Source organism: Amblyomma americanum, chromosome 2 (genome assembly GCF_052857255.1).
Source record: "Amblyomma americanum isolate KBUSLIRL-KWMA chromosome 2, ASM5285725v1, whole genome shotgun sequence".
NCBI lineage: Eukaryota > Metazoa > Arthropoda > Arachnida > Ixodida > Ixodidae > Amblyomma > Amblyomma americanum.
This window is the reverse complement of record NC_135498.1, coordinates 166,707,812-166,725,103: the sequence shown is the minus strand read 5'-3', so window position 1 is coordinate 166,725,103 and position 17,292 is coordinate 166,707,812. Positions and strand designations below refer to the sequence as shown.

Sequence of the window (17,292 nt, the reverse complement as noted above, 5' to 3'; positions counted from 1 at the left end):
AGGCGACAAAAATTACACCACAACAAACCTGGCAGCAGCAGCGACGGCAAGGTGACGATGCCGTTTACAATAAAGCATACGAACAAGCACCAACCTGAAAAAATTGAAGACAATATCTTGATATGCTGTGTGCGTGTCCGCTGCTGCTGCCAGAATGTGAAGATACGTGTTTCGCACGGCTGCAGGTAAGCGATAGTCCAGGTGGCGCTCACTGTGGGTGCCAGACACGCCCACCTCGGTTATCCTCTGACGATGACACGGGGCAGTACGTCGATGAAATGCTGAAAAAATTGAAGACAATATCTTGATATGCTGTGTGCGTGTCCGCTGCTTGCTTCCGTGTAAGCCACCGTGCCCGCGTGCTGAATGCTTAGGTGTCATCGTGCATGCATCACGTACTCAAATAATGTACCAGGGTAGTTCGTTGTCTCAGAGTGGTAACATGCAAAGAGCCACCGCATTAGGAAAATCAAGAGAGTTGCAATAAAAGCCACATGTGGAGAAAAGCCGGGTATGTATTACATAAATCGAAGTGGTTATTGTAATAGATGAAAAGGCGGCAGTTTATGCAAAACTTCAATGGAGAGTAATATATTCACTGCGGGCCGAGAAAAAAAGAGTCTTCGTGAAATAACGGTCCCTTACAGTTTCAAGAAAAATGTAACGATGATTATCAAGTTAAAATGCGAAAATGGCTGCGTAAGATTAACCCAAAACTACGGAGGTTTGTAGGCTACGGGCGAATAACGCGAAAGCCGTTTTTTAGGACTGTTAAGATTTGGTGTAAATATAAGTAATGTCAGGAAATAATGAAAATTATTATTGGTGTATTGACAAGTAAGGCTCTTAGGTGCTATGTGTTACGGGTGCCAGGTATCATCTTCATCAAGATAAAGTTTGAAGAATATGAAGAGGAAATAATTTAGAAGTATGTGTAGCAGGAGCGAGTATTACGGTTTTATGATGTGCATCGGCCGCATACAATGAGAATAGGATATCTGCGTTTTAAATGTAAATCTGGCATTTTTGATGGCTCGGTAGAAAGTGTTACTGAGTTTCCAGGCGCTTGCACCTACTTCTTTTCGCAAAGAATACCTCAATATATTTTTGCGTTCCCCTTTTGTTCGTTATCATTTTTTCTTAAATATGGTAAGAAAAGGTGCGCTTCTCTTGCTTCCTTGTGATTAAATATTGCTGAGTATAAGTTTAGACGTTTTGTAACTGGCGATGATAACATTTCCGAACGAAACAAGATGGTAGTTCTTCGCATCCATCGACTCTACGTAATAAATGGCACGAAATGGCGAGAAATCTGTAGCCTATCAAAAAACATTTCTTGGTGCATGTGTTTTCAGAGAAATGATGATTGATTGTTGACACAGCATGGGTATTTGAAAAATTTATTTTATTGCGCGGTAATTTTCGCACATTTTTTAGCCGTCGATCTTTCGGCTTAACATTCGAGAAATTCTTTCTCAACATATCAAGTCTCTAGCCTGCCTAATGCTTGGTGAATATCCCGCCCGGCAGAGACCGCATCTCGAAGCCGTCCCGGTATGGAGGCGTACAACGCCGGAACGAGACCAGGAAGCAAACGAAGCGATCCTATTCCTCTTTGGCTGCCCTCCACAAATCCTCTCGAGACTGACCTGATATTGAACGACGGGTCAGTTGACTTCTCATTTGCCCCCATACGTTCTCAATTATGTTTGTCTGCGCCCGGCTAGCTCAGTCGGTAGAGTATGAGACTCTTAATCTCAGGGTCGTGGGCTCGAGCCCCACGTTGGGCGTGCTGCTTTTTTTTTTTCTGCCGTGCAAGCAAGTGGACGTATAAATGGGACTCTTCTTCCGGCACTCCTCGTCGCCCGGCTAGCTCAGTCGGTAGAGCACGAGACTCTTAATCTCAGGGTCGTGGGTTCAAGCCCTACGTTGGGCTTGCTGTTTTTTCTTTTTATTCCCGCATCGTGCACCGCCCGGCTAGCTCAGTCGGTAGAGCATGAGCCTCTTAATCTCGGGGTCATGGATTCAAGCCCCACGTTGGGCGTGCTGTTTTTTCTTTTTTCCGTGCAAGCAACAGGGCCTATACATCGTATTTTTATTCTCGCATCGCGCACCGCCCGGCTAGCTCAGTCGGTAGAGCATGAGACTCTTAGTCTCAGGGTCGTGGGTTCAAGCCCAACGCTGGGCGCGCTGTTTTTATTTCTTTGTGCAAGCAACTGGGCGTATGCATTGTATTTTTATTCCCGCATCGTGCACCGCCCGGCTAGCTCAGTCGGTCATTCTACTTCCGGCCACCGAGCGTGACGGACGCAGGATCATGAGCTCCGGCGGAGCGGCGACAGCGGTCCTTGCTGGCCGCGGAAACAGGATCGAGGGAAACGAAGATACGGATTATCAGGTGATCTTGCCGCAGCTGCCTACCGGACGTGTGGTTTTAAATACACTTTTTCTGCACGATGATGTTCTTGTTAGGCCCTTTCGGGTCGAGGATTTTCGTGATGCGCTGGCCTAGGCTGGTACGCTCCCTGACGTGGTGGCTTTAGGGGGCGTACTAAATCAACCACGTTTGGGCTGTGACTTTCAAGACCGCTGAAGGAGCCAAGAGGCTTCTCGCCTTCAAGGAACTCAAAGTGAAAGGACGGCGATGTCTTATCATCGATCCGGAAGACCAACAAGTCAAGCTACGGCTCCACTGGATGCTGGAAGGCGTGGCCGACGAAGACATCCGGATGGCTTTTGCTGCGTTCGGGAAGGTAACCGAAGTTACCCGGGAACGGTGGCGCGTCCAAGGCGTCCACGACAAGGGATCTACAACACGAACTGTGCTCCTAAAACTGAAACCTGGTTTTAAGGTCGACGCTCTGCCTCACCAGATACGTGTCGCCGGGGAGTTGGCCCTTGTTGTGGCGCCGGGGCGACCGATGCAGTGCTTGCGATGTCATGGCACGGGCCACGTTCGGCGAGAGTGTAAAGTGCCCCGGTGTTCGAAATGCAGGCGTTACGGCAACGCCGACAGCGACTGCGTCCGCACATACGCAGTGGCAACCGGGCTGGCAATGGGAGTCGACAGGACGGAGCACATTATGGACGTCGCCGAGACAGAAGAGGCGGCAAAGGGAACCGACGTGACGACGAAACCGGCGGTGATGACGGAGTCTTCGGGGCACCCGAACGGCGACGGAAACACTGCCAGCGGCGGTGAGAAGGAACCGGGGACGGTAATTCCTGCTGGGACAAATGAAGGGTCATCCAGCAACGGGACCAGTCATCCGGCTAAAAATGTCGACCAGCCACCGACCAGCGAGGAACAGATGGACCAGAGCGGCGCCCGTGTGACGACCGTCACCGCCCCGGCCAAGCGACCTCACGGCCTGACCGACAACGAAGGGGACAAGCCCGCAGCTGGAGGCGTTGAGGAGCCGCCAGCAAAAACAGCCCAGTCCAGGCGATCAACACTCAGGCCAACGCCCAACCTTGCGGCAGGCAAGCGGGTCGCCGAGAAGGCGCCTCCTCTGCCTCCGCAGCAAAACCAGGCATCCGCTCCTGACGGCTCCGGTGGTGGCAACGGCGTCTAGCTTCGTGCTAGACGTGAAAGGTGAGCACGGTGCTCTCGGCGTCTTCACACGTTTTTAAATATGGCTTCTGCAACCTCCTTGACTTTTGCAACGCTCAATGTCAAAGGTTTTGCCGCTAAGAGGAAGCAGAGCCAAGTGCACCGCATTTTAACAGATCATAATATCGATCTGCTTGCTATTCAGGAAACGAAAGTGGAAGGGGAACAAGACACCGAGAGCATCGTGCAACGTTTTACGTCAAGATTCTATGCGGTCGTGAGCCATGCCGTCGGCACATCTGCCGGATGCATTGTGTTTATAAAAAAGCAGCCTAGCCTCGAGGTGCAGGCGTACACATCGTGCCCTTCGGGTCGTTGTGTAGTAGTGTATTTTGCTTTCGCCTGCTCTGAATGGCGACTAATTTGCGTTTACGCACCTAACGTGGGCGAGGATAGGGTAGCTTTTTTTGAGAGCATTCAGCGTTTCTTACGCACAGAAAAACACCTGATATTGTTGGGAGATTTTAATTGTCTTGAGCGTGGCTGACAAAACCAGCACGCGGTCCCACCGCGATTAAAGCACCGAACTTCTCCGTCACTTGATCGATAAGTTTGCATTGGAGGACGTGACTGAATGCGTGGTATACAAGCGCGGCATGATGTTCATGCACTTCCAATGAAGTAGCCATGCCCCGCATTGATAGAATATATGTATCGGTCGACCTGTCGCCAGTGTCACAGCTACGATGTTGTTCCTGCAACTTTCCCGGACCACTGCTTGGTGAAATGCAGTATAGGCGCGGTAAAACGTAAAAACTCTTTCCAGTGGGACCTCTGGAAATTCAACAATAAGCTTCTGAAAGACGAAATTTTCACCGGGTTTGCAGCACAGGAAATTAATAAAATAACCGTTAATGGCAATCGGGCAGCTGGAGAAAACGGAATGTTGCAAACAGCGGATACAAGTGTATGCAATAGAAAGGGCCAGCTGCATACGTTTTCAAGGAAGGTTAAGCGAGGCACGTTTGAAGTCCTTACTGGACAAGTTATTTGCTCAGGAATGCAAGGCACCGGGTGTTTTCAGTGAAGACGTCCGAAAAACCAAACAAAAGCTAGAAACGATAGAAAAAGAGCGACATCGCGGCGCACTTCTGCGCGCGAGAGCTGAGCAATTCGCCGCGAGCGAAACACCCACGAAACGGGCGTTAGGAATGGAAAGGGCGCTCGCTCGGCGAAACCATGTCGCGGAATTTCAATGGGGCGGTGCCACTGCATCTGACGATGACAGCATATCAAAGGCTTTTTTTTATTACTATCAAGCGCTTTTCGCTTCGAGGCATGTTGACATGGGAAGATTTAAGGAGATATTTTTAGGGGCCATTCACGTATTGATGACGCAGACAGAATAAGATTAGAGCTGCCAATTAGCGAACAAGAAGTGGAACAGGCTATTGATAAATTAAACTCAGGAAAGTCGCCGGGGCCTGACGGCCTGAGCGCGGCTTTTTATAAAGCTTTCAAGAAGAGACTAGCACCGCTCCTCTCAGTGGTACTTAATGAAGCGTATGTGTTGCATGCTCTGCCTACATCATATGCATCCTCGCATACTGTGCTCATACCAAAAACCGATCAAACAGAAAAACTCAGACAGGTGACATCGTACAGGCCCATAGCCCTCACAAATGTCGACTACAAAATTTATATGAAGGTTCTTGCAGGCAGGCTACAGACCGTAATGCATAAAATAGTCGAATCTCACCAAACGTGTGGGATCAAGGGGCGTTCCATTGTTGATAATACTTACAAGGCTAGGTGCGTGCTTGAGTGTTGTGACGCAATATATGCTCGGGTCGCAGTTCTTCAGATTGACCTTGAGAAGGCGTTTGACTGTGTGGCGCACGAATTGCTGCTTTGTATTCTACATTACATTAACGTTGGTTCTGTTATCAGAGAGGGTGTGGCCATGATTTACCGTAACTGCACTACGAGGTTAATAGTAAACAAGACCTTGGGGGCCCCCATTAGTGTGCAGAGATCGGTACGCCAGGGCTGTCCCCTCAGTCCCCTGCTGTTTTGTATTTATATAGAAACCCTCTGCCTAAACATTATAGGAAATGAGGCTATTCATTGTTTTCGTGTACAGGCATCAGAAGTGAAGCTCTTAGCATACCCAGATGACGTTGCTGTTTTCTGCGTTAAACAAGATATCATAAGCAGGACAATCGAACCAGTAAAGGATTTCAGTGAGGTCACCGGAAGTTTGATAAATTGGGGCAAGTGCCTGGGATTCTGGCACGGAGAATGGCCGTCAACTCCAGCTGTTTTCGCCAGCGTTTCTTGGGTGACAACACCAGTGAAATACCTAAGTGTTCCGCTCGAATTTTACAGGGACACTGAGCCTTTTTGGAAAACACAGGTTGAAGAAACGCGTGAGAAAGCCGAAAAATGGAAAAGTGCTAATTTGTCCGTATTTGCAAGAGCAACTGTGTGCAATTTGTTTTTGATAAGCAAGCTCTGGTACGTGATGCAAGTACTCCACTGCTTACAGGTAAATGTGCAAAAGCTGCACCGTACTTTCGCTGTCTTTATATGGGCCTCAAAATGGGAGAGGTGCAGCCGGACAAATTTGTTAGGAGCGTCAAGGTAGGGGGATTTGGTCTGGGGCACTTGTTCATACGGCAGATAGTAAACAGACTTTTGTTTCTTCGTGACGTTAAAGATCCCTTTCTACGTACCGTATGCCAAGTCAGGCTCGGGCGTGCTGCGCCAGATTTCATTGTTGGAACGGAGACTATGACTGGAGGTATTTTTGGTTTTCTTAAAGAGGTTGTGTTTAGCGTCAGGTTTTTGACGGCGAGATTTTCAAAAAATTATTTAAGTGGCGTTCAGCGGAAGACATTGTACGAGGATGTATGTGACGTGTTATTGCCGGAGCCAATGTACAGGGCAATATGCTCCGGAGGCACAGGCAGAGATGTCCTGAAACGGGTGAAAAAAATGCAGGTACCACCGGGAACAAAAAAATTTTTCTTCAAGCTTCACACCGGGACTCTGTCTGTAAAATCTTTCCAAGAAAAAAAGGGGTTTTACCTACCTTGGGGTTCCCGCTGCCTTATATGTAAACAACCAGAAACAATCGACCACGTTTTCTTGCACTGTTGGGAAGGGGTATATTTTTGGGACGTCCTTCAAAGGACCATCAAAAAATAATTACCATTGGATCCGTATGGAATCCGATTCCTGCCTACAGCAAAAGAAGATGGCATGCCGTTGGATTTAGTAATGCTCCCGGGCCTCCATAGCATATGGCGCTCCCGAATGGCAGGCTTTCATTGTGACCCGGATGCGCGGCCTGCGCGATTGTATTTCCGTGAGACAATGCGCAAGTTCATCGAGGTGCTGAAAACACAAGCATCTCCCCTGAGTGGCTTTCAAAGCTCGAACCGTTGACGGAACTCAGGGAATTTTAAACTGACAAGGCCTGGCCCTCTGGGGGCTGTAGGCTACCTTTTTGTAGTTTGGGTGTCTACACGCGTGTATGCTTTTTGTTGTAATCTGTCGAAACCCGGCAATAAAAAAAAAGCTAGCTCAGTCGGTAGAGCATGAGACTCTTAATATCAGAGTCGTGTGTTCAAGCCCCACGTTAGGCGCGCTGGTCTTATTGTCTTATTCCGTGCAAGGAACTGAGCGTATACACTGTATTTTTATTCCCGCAGTGCGTGTCGCCAAGCTAGCGGCCCCCCCCCCCCCCCCCCCCCGGCTAGAGGAAGCCGTTCTGAACGGCTGTGTGTCGAAATGCTTCTAGTTGGAAACAGCACATCTGCCGTTGGCCGAGGTCTCTCGTCATCTGAAGATGCCACGGACCCGTACAAAGTTGTCTTCCCTCGACTACCTACCGGTAATGTTGTCCTCAACACCGTCTTTCTGCTGGCTGACCTCAAGCGTCGCCCATACCTGCTTCCGACGTCTGAGACGCGCTTGCGCAGCTTGTGGACCTTCGTGAGATTCTTTGTATTGGCCAGTACCAAATGAGCCACGTTTGGATGGCTACCTGCGAGAGCAGTTCCTCAAAACAGAAGCTTATTGATAAAGCTGAGCTCCACGTCAAAGGTCTAAAATGTATCGTGTTCGACACAGACACCAAAAACGTGAAGCTTAAGCTTCTTTGGCTTCCGCGCTATATGGAGCACTGGAGGATTGTGGAAGCTTTGGAGCCTTTTGGAACTGTACAAACTATCGAGCGTTAGAAGTGGCTGTGCCCCGGAACGGAGCACCTGGAAACAGCGAACCGTGAAATCTCGCTCACGCTCAAGGACGTGGTGTCAGCAAGTACAATACCTCACACGCTCAACGTTTCCGGGGTACAAGCTTTAGTTGTGATCCCAGGCAAACCTCCGCTGTGTCTTCGTTGTAACCGTGTGGGCCATGTACGGCGTCAGTGTCGTACGCCTCGATGCTCCCAGTGCCGACGCTTTGGGCACGCAGTAGACAATTGTGTTATGAGTTATGCTGACAGGTTACGCCAAGGCAACTGGGCACATGAGGATGAAGTGGTGTCAGAGCACATTATGGATGTGTCGGATGTTGTGACAGCGTCGGGTGAATTGAGTCATGAGCTCCAAGCAGAAGATGGATCAAAGGCTCCTGCGCCGAAAAACGGCAAGGGTCCGCCTGCAAGTACGGACAAACGGGAATCCCCGTCTCCAGACCCAAAGCCACCGGCCCCGGGTCTGCCAAGGTCTGATACTTTGAGTACTGTGCTTCCTGCTCAGGAGCCGCCTGTCACTCAGCGATCAAGAGAGCCGAACGCTCCTGCTGTAGTCAGTGGAGGCGATTCATCCAGTGAATGTGCCACATGCCTTCTGTGCCGGCGATGCCCCTTCGTCGCCGGAGGGCAGCAGTGTGTCGCCTGAAGTGTCAGCTTCTAGTGTGTTCGGTGCCCCGTCGGCTGTCAGCGTGGTTGCGAGTGGCGTGGCCCACTCGGCTTCATGGGCCGAAGCCTTGGCTGTCTCAGAAGAGGCAATGGACAACAACGCACCTTTGAAGCGTCCTGCAGATGATGAGGTGTGTGTCGATGGCGATGTGCAGAAGGCACCTAGTGTGGTGGCATTGGGAAGGGTCACCTCAAAACGCAGGGCGATGTCTGCCTCACAGGCCGCCGATTTGCAGGCCGGCCACCCCAGTACAGGGGATGGCCTTCAATAAGACAAGCACCAAAAATGGCGGGCGTCACAGCATGTCAGGTCGCTACCCTTAACATTAGGGGTTTGCGTAATCGTCGAAGGCAACAGCAGTTACGGCATCTTTTAAACAAATGGGGTGTGAGTGCGGCAGCCATCCAAGAAACCAAGCTGTCCTCTTATGAGAAGACTGAAGCTGCAGTCGAGCCTTTTTTGCCAGAATTCAATGTTATCGTTAGTCACTCGAGAGGCTTATCAGGTGGGTGCATGCTATTCCTGGCCAACATACTGGGGATTACTGCCGTGTCGTATAGCACAGATGATGACGGGCGACTTATCTGCTGTGACCTCGCAATTTCAGGTGTACAGTGGCGAATTGTTTGTGTTTATGCCCCTGTAAAGAAGGGTGATAGAAGGCTACTTTTCCTGTCATTAGTAGACCATTTGTCCACGGATCGTAAAATTGTGCTCTTGGGTGATTTCAATTGTGTTTGTTGGGATGAAGACCGAGCAGTGTTAAGTAAGCGATATGAACCTAGTCCTGCTTTATTCACTGATTTGGCATTCGAATACAACCTAGTTTATGTCGGCCAAGATAAGGACATAACATCCATTTCACTCATTTTCAGTGTTCCTCTAGTGCTAGGCTCGACAGGATTTACGTTTCAGCAGACATGTTATCCAGCGTTTTTGGTTACTGGGTGCGGCCCATATTCTTCAGTGATCACTGCATGGTGTATCTTTAGATAGGGATGTACAGTCGGCGCATACTCCATCCTCGATGGGAGCTGTGGAAGCATAATAGCTGCCTGCTCTCAGATGAAATCTTCAAACGTGCTGTATCTAATTGCTTGAAGGAGACGTGGTCACGCGGTGATCTCTGAGTTTTGCAAAAATGGGACTTATTTAAACAAGAAACAAAAACAGTGCTATTGAAGTCTCAGTAAGAATCGCGTTTTTGAAGAGACATCACCTTTGAGAGCTCGGCCATACTTTAGTTGAGCTACATGAGTTCGAGAGGATTAGCCCAGGTGCCTATGTAGAAGATATCACTGCCGTAAAAGCAGAGCTTCAGCAGTTTGAAACCGAAAGATACAAAGGGGCCTTGATAAGATCTAGGACCCGTAGGTTTCTGGATGAGCAACCATCTCGTCGGGCCCTGAGTGATGAAAGGCAGATTGCTCTGGCTAAAGAAATATTGGAAATTCAGTATGGTGGTTGCACATACAGCGATGGTCCTGGTATTATTGAGGCTTTCTTTGACTATTATCGGAAGATGTTTGGTGGTTGTGCGACCACAAACGTGACATCAGATTACAGTCACTTATTCGAATCCTTGCCCCGACTTGACGATGAGCAGCGTGCTGTAGTGGAGGGGCCTATCACTTTGGACGAAATTAAATCTGCCATTTCTGACCTGACGGCTCAGAAATCTCCTGGGCCAGATGGCATTACTAGCGAGTTCTATAAAACATTTCCACTTGCCTAGCGCCTGTCTTGATGGAGGTTTTCCAGGCTTCTTACGATGTTGGTTTTTTGCCCCCCACTTTCTATTCTGGGCATACTATATTAATTCCAAAAATCACAGATTCCACTCGGTTGAAAACAGTTGAGGGATATCGACCAATTTACCTCTGTAATGTAGATTATAAACTTTTTGCAAAGGTTCTTTGTAATCGTCTGCAGCTAGTTGTCGCTCACTTAATAGGCACGCGTCAGGTCTGCGGTATCAGAGGCCGCAGCATCCAAACCCATATTCATATTGCACGTTCAGTAGTGGAGACAGTATCAGATGAGATCGGACACGTAGCTCTAATTCAGATTGACCTTGCCAAGGCCTTTGATAAAGTGCGTCACGATTTATTGTTTGCGGTCTTAGAGCATGCAAATATTGGAGATGTTTTGCTTAGGGGCATAAGATTGTGCTATAAGTAGTCCTATACAAGGCTAATTGTTAACCAAGAGCTAACCAAGCCTATTCCATTGAAATTATCTGTTCGTCAAGCTGGGACTGCGGGCCCCTTCAGTACTTAGGGGTTCCTCTTCACCAATTTCGCAACAGTGGCGCCTACTGGGGTTCACAGATAGTCTCCATGAGACGACAAGCCCAGGCTTGGACGGGTAGGGAACTGTCATTGTTTTCTCGGGCTCAAGTCTGCAACATTTTTTTTATTTGCAAAACTTGCCTATGTGATGCAGGTTCTCCACTGTGCGAAGAAAAAAGTGCAGGTGATGCACAGAATATTTGCTACATTTGTATGGCGTTCCAAATGGGAACCCATGCATCGCGAATACCTATTTCTTTCTCTATAGAGTCTGGTGGAATCGGCCTTGTTCACTTATTTGTGCATCAGCTTGTCTCGCGTTTTTTTCTTTTTCAAATCTTCAAACCACCCTTTTTTAGCAGCCGTGCTTATTTGGCGTCTCAGTGCTCATTTGCCTTGCCTATTCGCACCAACGAGACACACTCGTGAGGGGCCTTTATGGGGATTCCTTAAGGAAGTTGCTGACACCTTCAATTTCCTCACTGTGCGCTTTTCTTTAGACTACCTGTATACCCTCTTCAGAATGCAGATGACTCAAACACTTACAGAGTATTTGTTCCCTGTACCGTTGTATCGGCAACGTTTTCTGGAGTTCCTTGACACCACTGTTTTAAAACATGTTAGGCGAATGTGCATTTCTTCTGCCGCGAAAAACTTGTTTTTAAGCTCCACACGTCAACGCTGCCTGTGGAGGCATGGCTTCATGCTAAGGAGGTGCTTGCGCCATGGACGGTTAATTGTCTCCTGTGCAATACACCAGAGACTATTGACCATTGTTTTGTTCTGTGCATTGATGCTATCTTCTTCTGGGACATTTTACAACGAACAATTAAGAAGGACGTTGACATCACACCCTACAGTATTCGTTTTTTGCCCGCGGAGAAAAGCAGTGCTGTGCCATATGATTTATTTATGTTGATAGAACCATTTAGTCTCTGGAAGAGCCGCATGATGGACCGCAACGCCGAATCACCACGGTCGTCTAAATCTTTGTTTCATGAACAATGCGCTTTGATGCGGGGAGTATATGCTGCCCTGCCAGAGCCGCCTAGCTGGCTCGCCTGTTTGGATGCATGTGTGTGCCTACCAGACTTGATGTTTTGGAAGGAGGGTTCATGCAGGGGTAAGGTGATCTGGTGTTTTGTGGCGTAAGCGTGCTTAGACTTTTCTTTTCGGCACTATTTCCATGCAATAAAGAAAAAAATGCATAATAGAGCATGAGACTCTTAATCTCAGGGTCGTGGGTTTGAGCCCCAAGTTGGGAGTGCTGGTCTTTTTTTCTTCTCCCGTGCAAGTAACTGGGCGTAAACATTGTATTTTTATTCCCGTACTGTGCATGCGTCGCCCTGCTAGCTCAGTCGGTAGAGCATGAGACCCTTGCGAGGGTCATATGTCGAGGGTCATATAGGGTCATATCATGAGGGTCATATGTCGAGCATTGGGCATTGGGCACTGCGGTGTTTCAGTGGGGCAACACTTATACGCCATGCGCAAACCGATCGCTGCGCCGCCTGTTGGCAAGCCCACGAAGCGTGAGCGGGCCGCGTGTGCCGCTTTCCCCGTCCGTTTCAGCGCGCTTTCGAGATGCGCTTGTGTTTTGATAGCTTACATCATGTTGAGTATTGCATAGTCGCGAATCTATTTTCATCTAAGTCTTCAGTGACCTAAAGGAATGTACTTCTGCGTAGCTGGCCGCGAGAAAACTTTTAAAACTCTCCAGGATCACGCCCTTGTGCCCTAGCTGCGCCTTCTCTCGGCAGCAGAAGGCCGTGGCTGCTCGACGAGAAAAATAAATGTCTGGGTCGTATTCATTTTGAACGCTACATTTGTTGCCTTTCTTGTATTTCTCTCTCCCCCCACATTGAATGATCGTTTTCGCGCGTAGTCGCCTTGTTATGGCTCGCAGTAGACCGCCTTGCGATGCAAGTGCGCGTTTAAAAAAAAAAGGAAGAGCCAAGTTGTAAGCGGCTCACTGCTTCTGTATGCTTCTAACCATGAGTTGGCTGTATCGAGGAGCAGATGACGGTTGAAGAGAATTCACCTCAGAAGACCGCGTATCCGCGCCTATCATGTCCTGACTTTTATTCAACATTTAGGTTACACCTAAATGCAGCCGGTCACATTAAAATTATCGGTGGACGCTCTCCGCCGTGCACATGTTGATAAACTGCCAGGCCCGTCACGCTGTTTATTAAAATTCGGTCGCTAGACCAAGCGGCTGTGTTATTGCACTCGCATTTCTGAGCGATGTACTCTTGGGGCGGTACATCGCTTGTGAGAGTTTTGTGCTATGACTTCATGGTGTTCGAGAAAGCCCGATCTTCGGAGCCATGGTGCCTATACAGCTTTCGTAAATTGTGATGTTGCCCGCAAGTGTTTTACGCGCCATGATTAGGTTCACGAACTTTGCACAGCTTCGTCTGCTTTGTTCCTGCTGGTAATGTTGCTGGTCTCGGTTCATTATGTTTCTTCATGAGATGGAATAGATCGGGCCAGACTGAATGAGCCTTTCCAGGCTGCACATTAGGTAATTCGCCTAGAAAGCCACCCTTATCCACGCGAAGCGAATGTATACCCACCCTTTAAATTGAAACATTAAAAACAAATGGTCTACTCTGGACAGTTGGGCACAGTTTCCGCGATATGCCTTTCTGGTATAATCTCAATCGCTTTCCCCGAAAAGAGCACCCATTCGCGCCGTGCTTGTAACGATGACAGCACTTCAAATATGCGCACGGCATGCCAATGGAATAAAATTCTTACGTCAGAGGGTCCATTCGTGTGCCTTGATATCAAGCTGATCGTATTATTCACAAGCGATAATTAAATTACTCTATTTTACACAATATGGATATTTAACTTTTTCACGTTAATTGTATATAGCAAGCTACATAGCTGCAAAATGCAATCTGTCAACATTCCTTCAAGCGATCAGTGTAGTGGCGCACGTGAAAGCGAGGCTTATTTCATTTTAGTTCAGCAACAAATACATATAGTTTCCGTCTAAACATATCAGCGGGTAATTTCGCTTGCGAATAATTAAGAGCATTTGTTTTTCCCAGCTTTATTATCTCTGCCTTTTCACAACACTGCACCTGTGTCAATTAAGCACAAGTCCGATGCCATAGTCTCAATACACGAGAAATCTACGCTTTCAGTGTAAATGAGTAAAATGCTTCGCACTACAAACAAATGAGAAAGATTTCTCGTTGTGTAAACGCCTGTCTGCAGAGGCGGCATACTGCGATCAGCTCATCGTCTGGCAAGGCTCGGCGACGCTCGTTTGCGGCAAGCGCTACCGTCCCTGTGAGACGTAACATCAGCTACAGCTCCACTCTCATGCCGTGTGATTCCGTTGCGCATGTTTTCGCCGCGAAATTAACTGTGCGGGACATCCACGGGCAGCAAATGATGCGCGCCTATCTCGATCAAGCGTGCAGTGGCAAATGGAAGCCACTGCACATGACACAGCACTGTACATGAGAAATGTGGATACAAAATGGAGAAAGCGAACTAAAAAATTGACAAGCAAATATCTAAACAGCAGTTGGGGGAAATCAGCAATTATCGTTTAAGAAAAAGGTTAAAGAAACAGGAAGAGCTCTGTGGAAAACAGAGATGTTGACGAAATCGGCACTTGGAACATACAGGATCTTTAAACAGGAAACTGCCAAGGAAATTATGTATGAAAATTGCAGGGGAAGGTCTTTGTTGTTTGAGGCCAAGACGGGAGTTTTGCGGTCTAAAACAAATAGAGTCAAGTACATGAGATGGACACGTTGCGCGGTGCGTGCGGAGAGGAGGAGGAAACGGCTAAACTCTTGGTACTTTTCTATAAAGGGCTTCGCCCTACAGTTGAAACCAGTGGGGCTGATTTATTCAAAGCATTGGGGTTTAAGGACAGTGAGGTAAAAATATATTTTAAGCGGGTATAAGTAACCAAGCGAAGGTTATCTGATTGGCGGCTAAAATGGAGACAGAGTAAAATTTTACGAGTCATGGCTAGGCGGCTTGAGCCACCGCCCGATTTAAAGGGTTCAGCCTTATCCATCCATCCATACACCCATAGGCGCTTGGCACGGCGTATGGACCTCCTTCACCCCGCGACGTCACGAAGATGCGGTGGCGCTGATGTTAGCAGCGACTTTCGCATGGTAGGCAAAACAGGTTCCGCTTGCCTGTGCCTACCGCAGCTGCCGCAGTTACCGGCGGCTGCTTCAAGCCTGTGCACTGCAGAAGCAGCATGTATTGACCAGCTGCGTCACTGCTGGATCCGCGTAGTAGCATAAAAAATATTAAATTAGCCTCGATAGGTTTCTCGCGCATAAATGCCGCATTCGGAAACTGGCTAACAGGCATTGGGCCACGGTAGTAAAGCGCGAAGTCTGGGAATCGATAGGCACTGCCACTCAATGCACTTAATAGCATGCAAATTACTGCGTTCATTCACCTGAACTTCAGTATAGTAGGCTGATAATTGCTCAAGGAAAAAAAAAGACATGCAGCTGCACACGTACTTATCACCTTGAGCCGGAGTGCACGGGGCGCCGACAGGTTCACTCGCCCCCAAGGAATGCGTTTTTTTGTTAATAGCACACCATGTTTTAATGGCGCGTTTTATGACATTTAATATTTACTTGAAACTGTTTCTTGATATGACGACGTAATTATTTCATTCGAGTAGTAAGAAGTCTGGTAAGATGTGTCAATCTTGCGCGGTCGCGTTGGTGTGCTTAGAATATCGTACCTTAAGTGTGCTAAACGCCATATGCTTTTTCATTGCATCATGCATGTGTCATGTTTCATGAGATAGTACATGATCGCGAAGCTTGTTTGGAAATTAAGAAGCAGCCGCAGGCGTGCTACTAACAGACACGTGGCGAGATTGAGAGGGGACGCGGCAATGAAAAGTGTTTTCGTTATTCATGCATGCGATATGTAACTAAACTTGGTGCAAATATGAAATTCCTACGCTAGTTTCAGTCACTCCTTTTATTTATAGCTATACCTGGTGCAGTTCTGGGTAATTATAATTAACACCGTCGCCAAGTCCCCCCAAGGTCTCAAATAATTGAGTATAGATAGTGCGCAGTTTTTTTTTTATGCCAGCATGTACATAAAGCCCTGTTCTGTACGATGACGCGATTAGTTCTTTTTCTATATGATCAGTACTTATGCATGCATAGTTACATGAAAACGTTTCTTGCAAGAAATAACACAGTACTGCACGTGTAGGGGAAAAAATCGAGAGATTTATTACGCTCCTCAACGTCTCAGGAATAGTTAGCGACAAATGGAATCATTTTATTTTCATGCGAATTACGAAGGTGAGTGATCCAGTCGCAGAAAATATTAGAGGTCACAAAACGAACCTTAAAGTTTATTCCCTCGTTTATGGCATCTTCGCTTTCGCTTTGGTCAAAGAAATGCGGCACTGAAATCAAAGAAATTACCTCACAATTTTTTACGACCACACTTCTAAAAAGCGTAATTTATAAATTTGTATTCAATATTTTGCTATAATTTTTCGTCACGAAACTAGACTTCAGGGCTAGGAAAGAAAATAATTCTAGAAATCAAAAATTTTCACCAAATCGACCAGCTTAACAAGAGGACAAATCGGCCTGGCTGGTGCGTGGTCATGCGGCTAAAAACAGTGCTAAGCGAGACAGGAGATCAGGGACACGACGCTGTCCCCACTTTTCGCACAGCGCGACACGTACCTATGTCAGCAGACGATGAGCGTTATGTCTGCTCCGACGAAACAAGGCCAGCACTTCCCCTCACTATTGTCCCGAAGTAAAATCATTCCGGCTAGTGCATAGTGTAAAAACTTGTTTTATTCAATGCCTAGCGCATAAATAAACGGCAGGAACGCTTTCTACATGTTTACTACTAACCATTATATACAATACAGTGGCAAACTATTTCTCTTTATAGGCCGCACGTGGCCAACGCGAGCTCGTGTACTTCAACAAATTACTAAGTTGGAAGCATCGACCATTGCTATGATTCAAAGAAACTGGTAACGCGCCTACAAGCCTTGAAAACCCGCGCTCAACACCTATCCGCGACGCCACTCCCCGACCTTTTGCCTACCACGAGCTCGCTAGCGACTGCAGCGCCACCTCGTTTGTTTACAAACATGCAGGAGGTCCATAGTTATCGTCCTCCTGCGCTGGCATGGCGGGGCCACTGCTCCAGAGTAAGTGGCGCCTCCTTGTGTGCAGCGCGCGCGAAAAGCGGTTGTCCGCTGTCGTGTGAGGCAGCGGAGGGAACCATGAAATGCGTGCTTCCCAACAGCGTCAGTGGGTTAGAACGAAGTTTCTTTCGGCCGCTTTTATGCCTTGCGTCGCATACACGCATACAGCGTGTTTGGGTTGAAAATAAACTAAAACCTAACCGAACCAAAGATATAAAAACTTGGGCACATCTCAGTGGACACCTGAACCGCGCCTTTAGGGATAAAGGAGGGACTAAGAGAAGAAAGGCGGGAGGAAGCGCCTTGGTGGAA

At 47.8% G+C, this 17,292-nt stretch overlaps 4 non-coding genes across 4 annotated transcripts; all 4 read left to right on the top strand.

Moving 5' to 3' along the window:
• Positions 1 to 1,717: 1,717 nt before the first annotated feature.
• Positions 1,718 to 1,790, top strand: TRNAK-CUU (transfer RNA lysine (anticodon CUU)). The gene has a single exon. It is a non-coding gene; the product is annotated as a tRNA-Lys (tRNA).
• Positions 1,791 to 1,863: 73 nt separating this feature from the next.
• On the top strand, positions 1,864 to 1,936 carry TRNAK-CUU (transfer RNA lysine (anticodon CUU)). Its single transcript has one exon. It is a non-coding gene; the product is annotated as a tRNA-Lys (tRNA).
• A 35-nt stretch (positions 1,937 to 1,971) lies between these two features.
• Positions 1,972 to 2,044, top strand: TRNAK-CUU (transfer RNA lysine (anticodon CUU)). The gene has a single exon. It is a non-coding gene; the product is annotated as a tRNA-Lys (tRNA).
• Positions 2,045 to 2,115: 71 nt separating this feature from the next.
• TRNAK-CUU (transfer RNA lysine (anticodon CUU)) lies at positions 2,116 to 2,188 on the top strand. Its single transcript has one exon. It is a non-coding gene; the product is annotated as a tRNA-Lys (tRNA).
• The last annotated feature ends 15,104 nt before the right edge of the window (positions 2,189 to 17,292 follow it).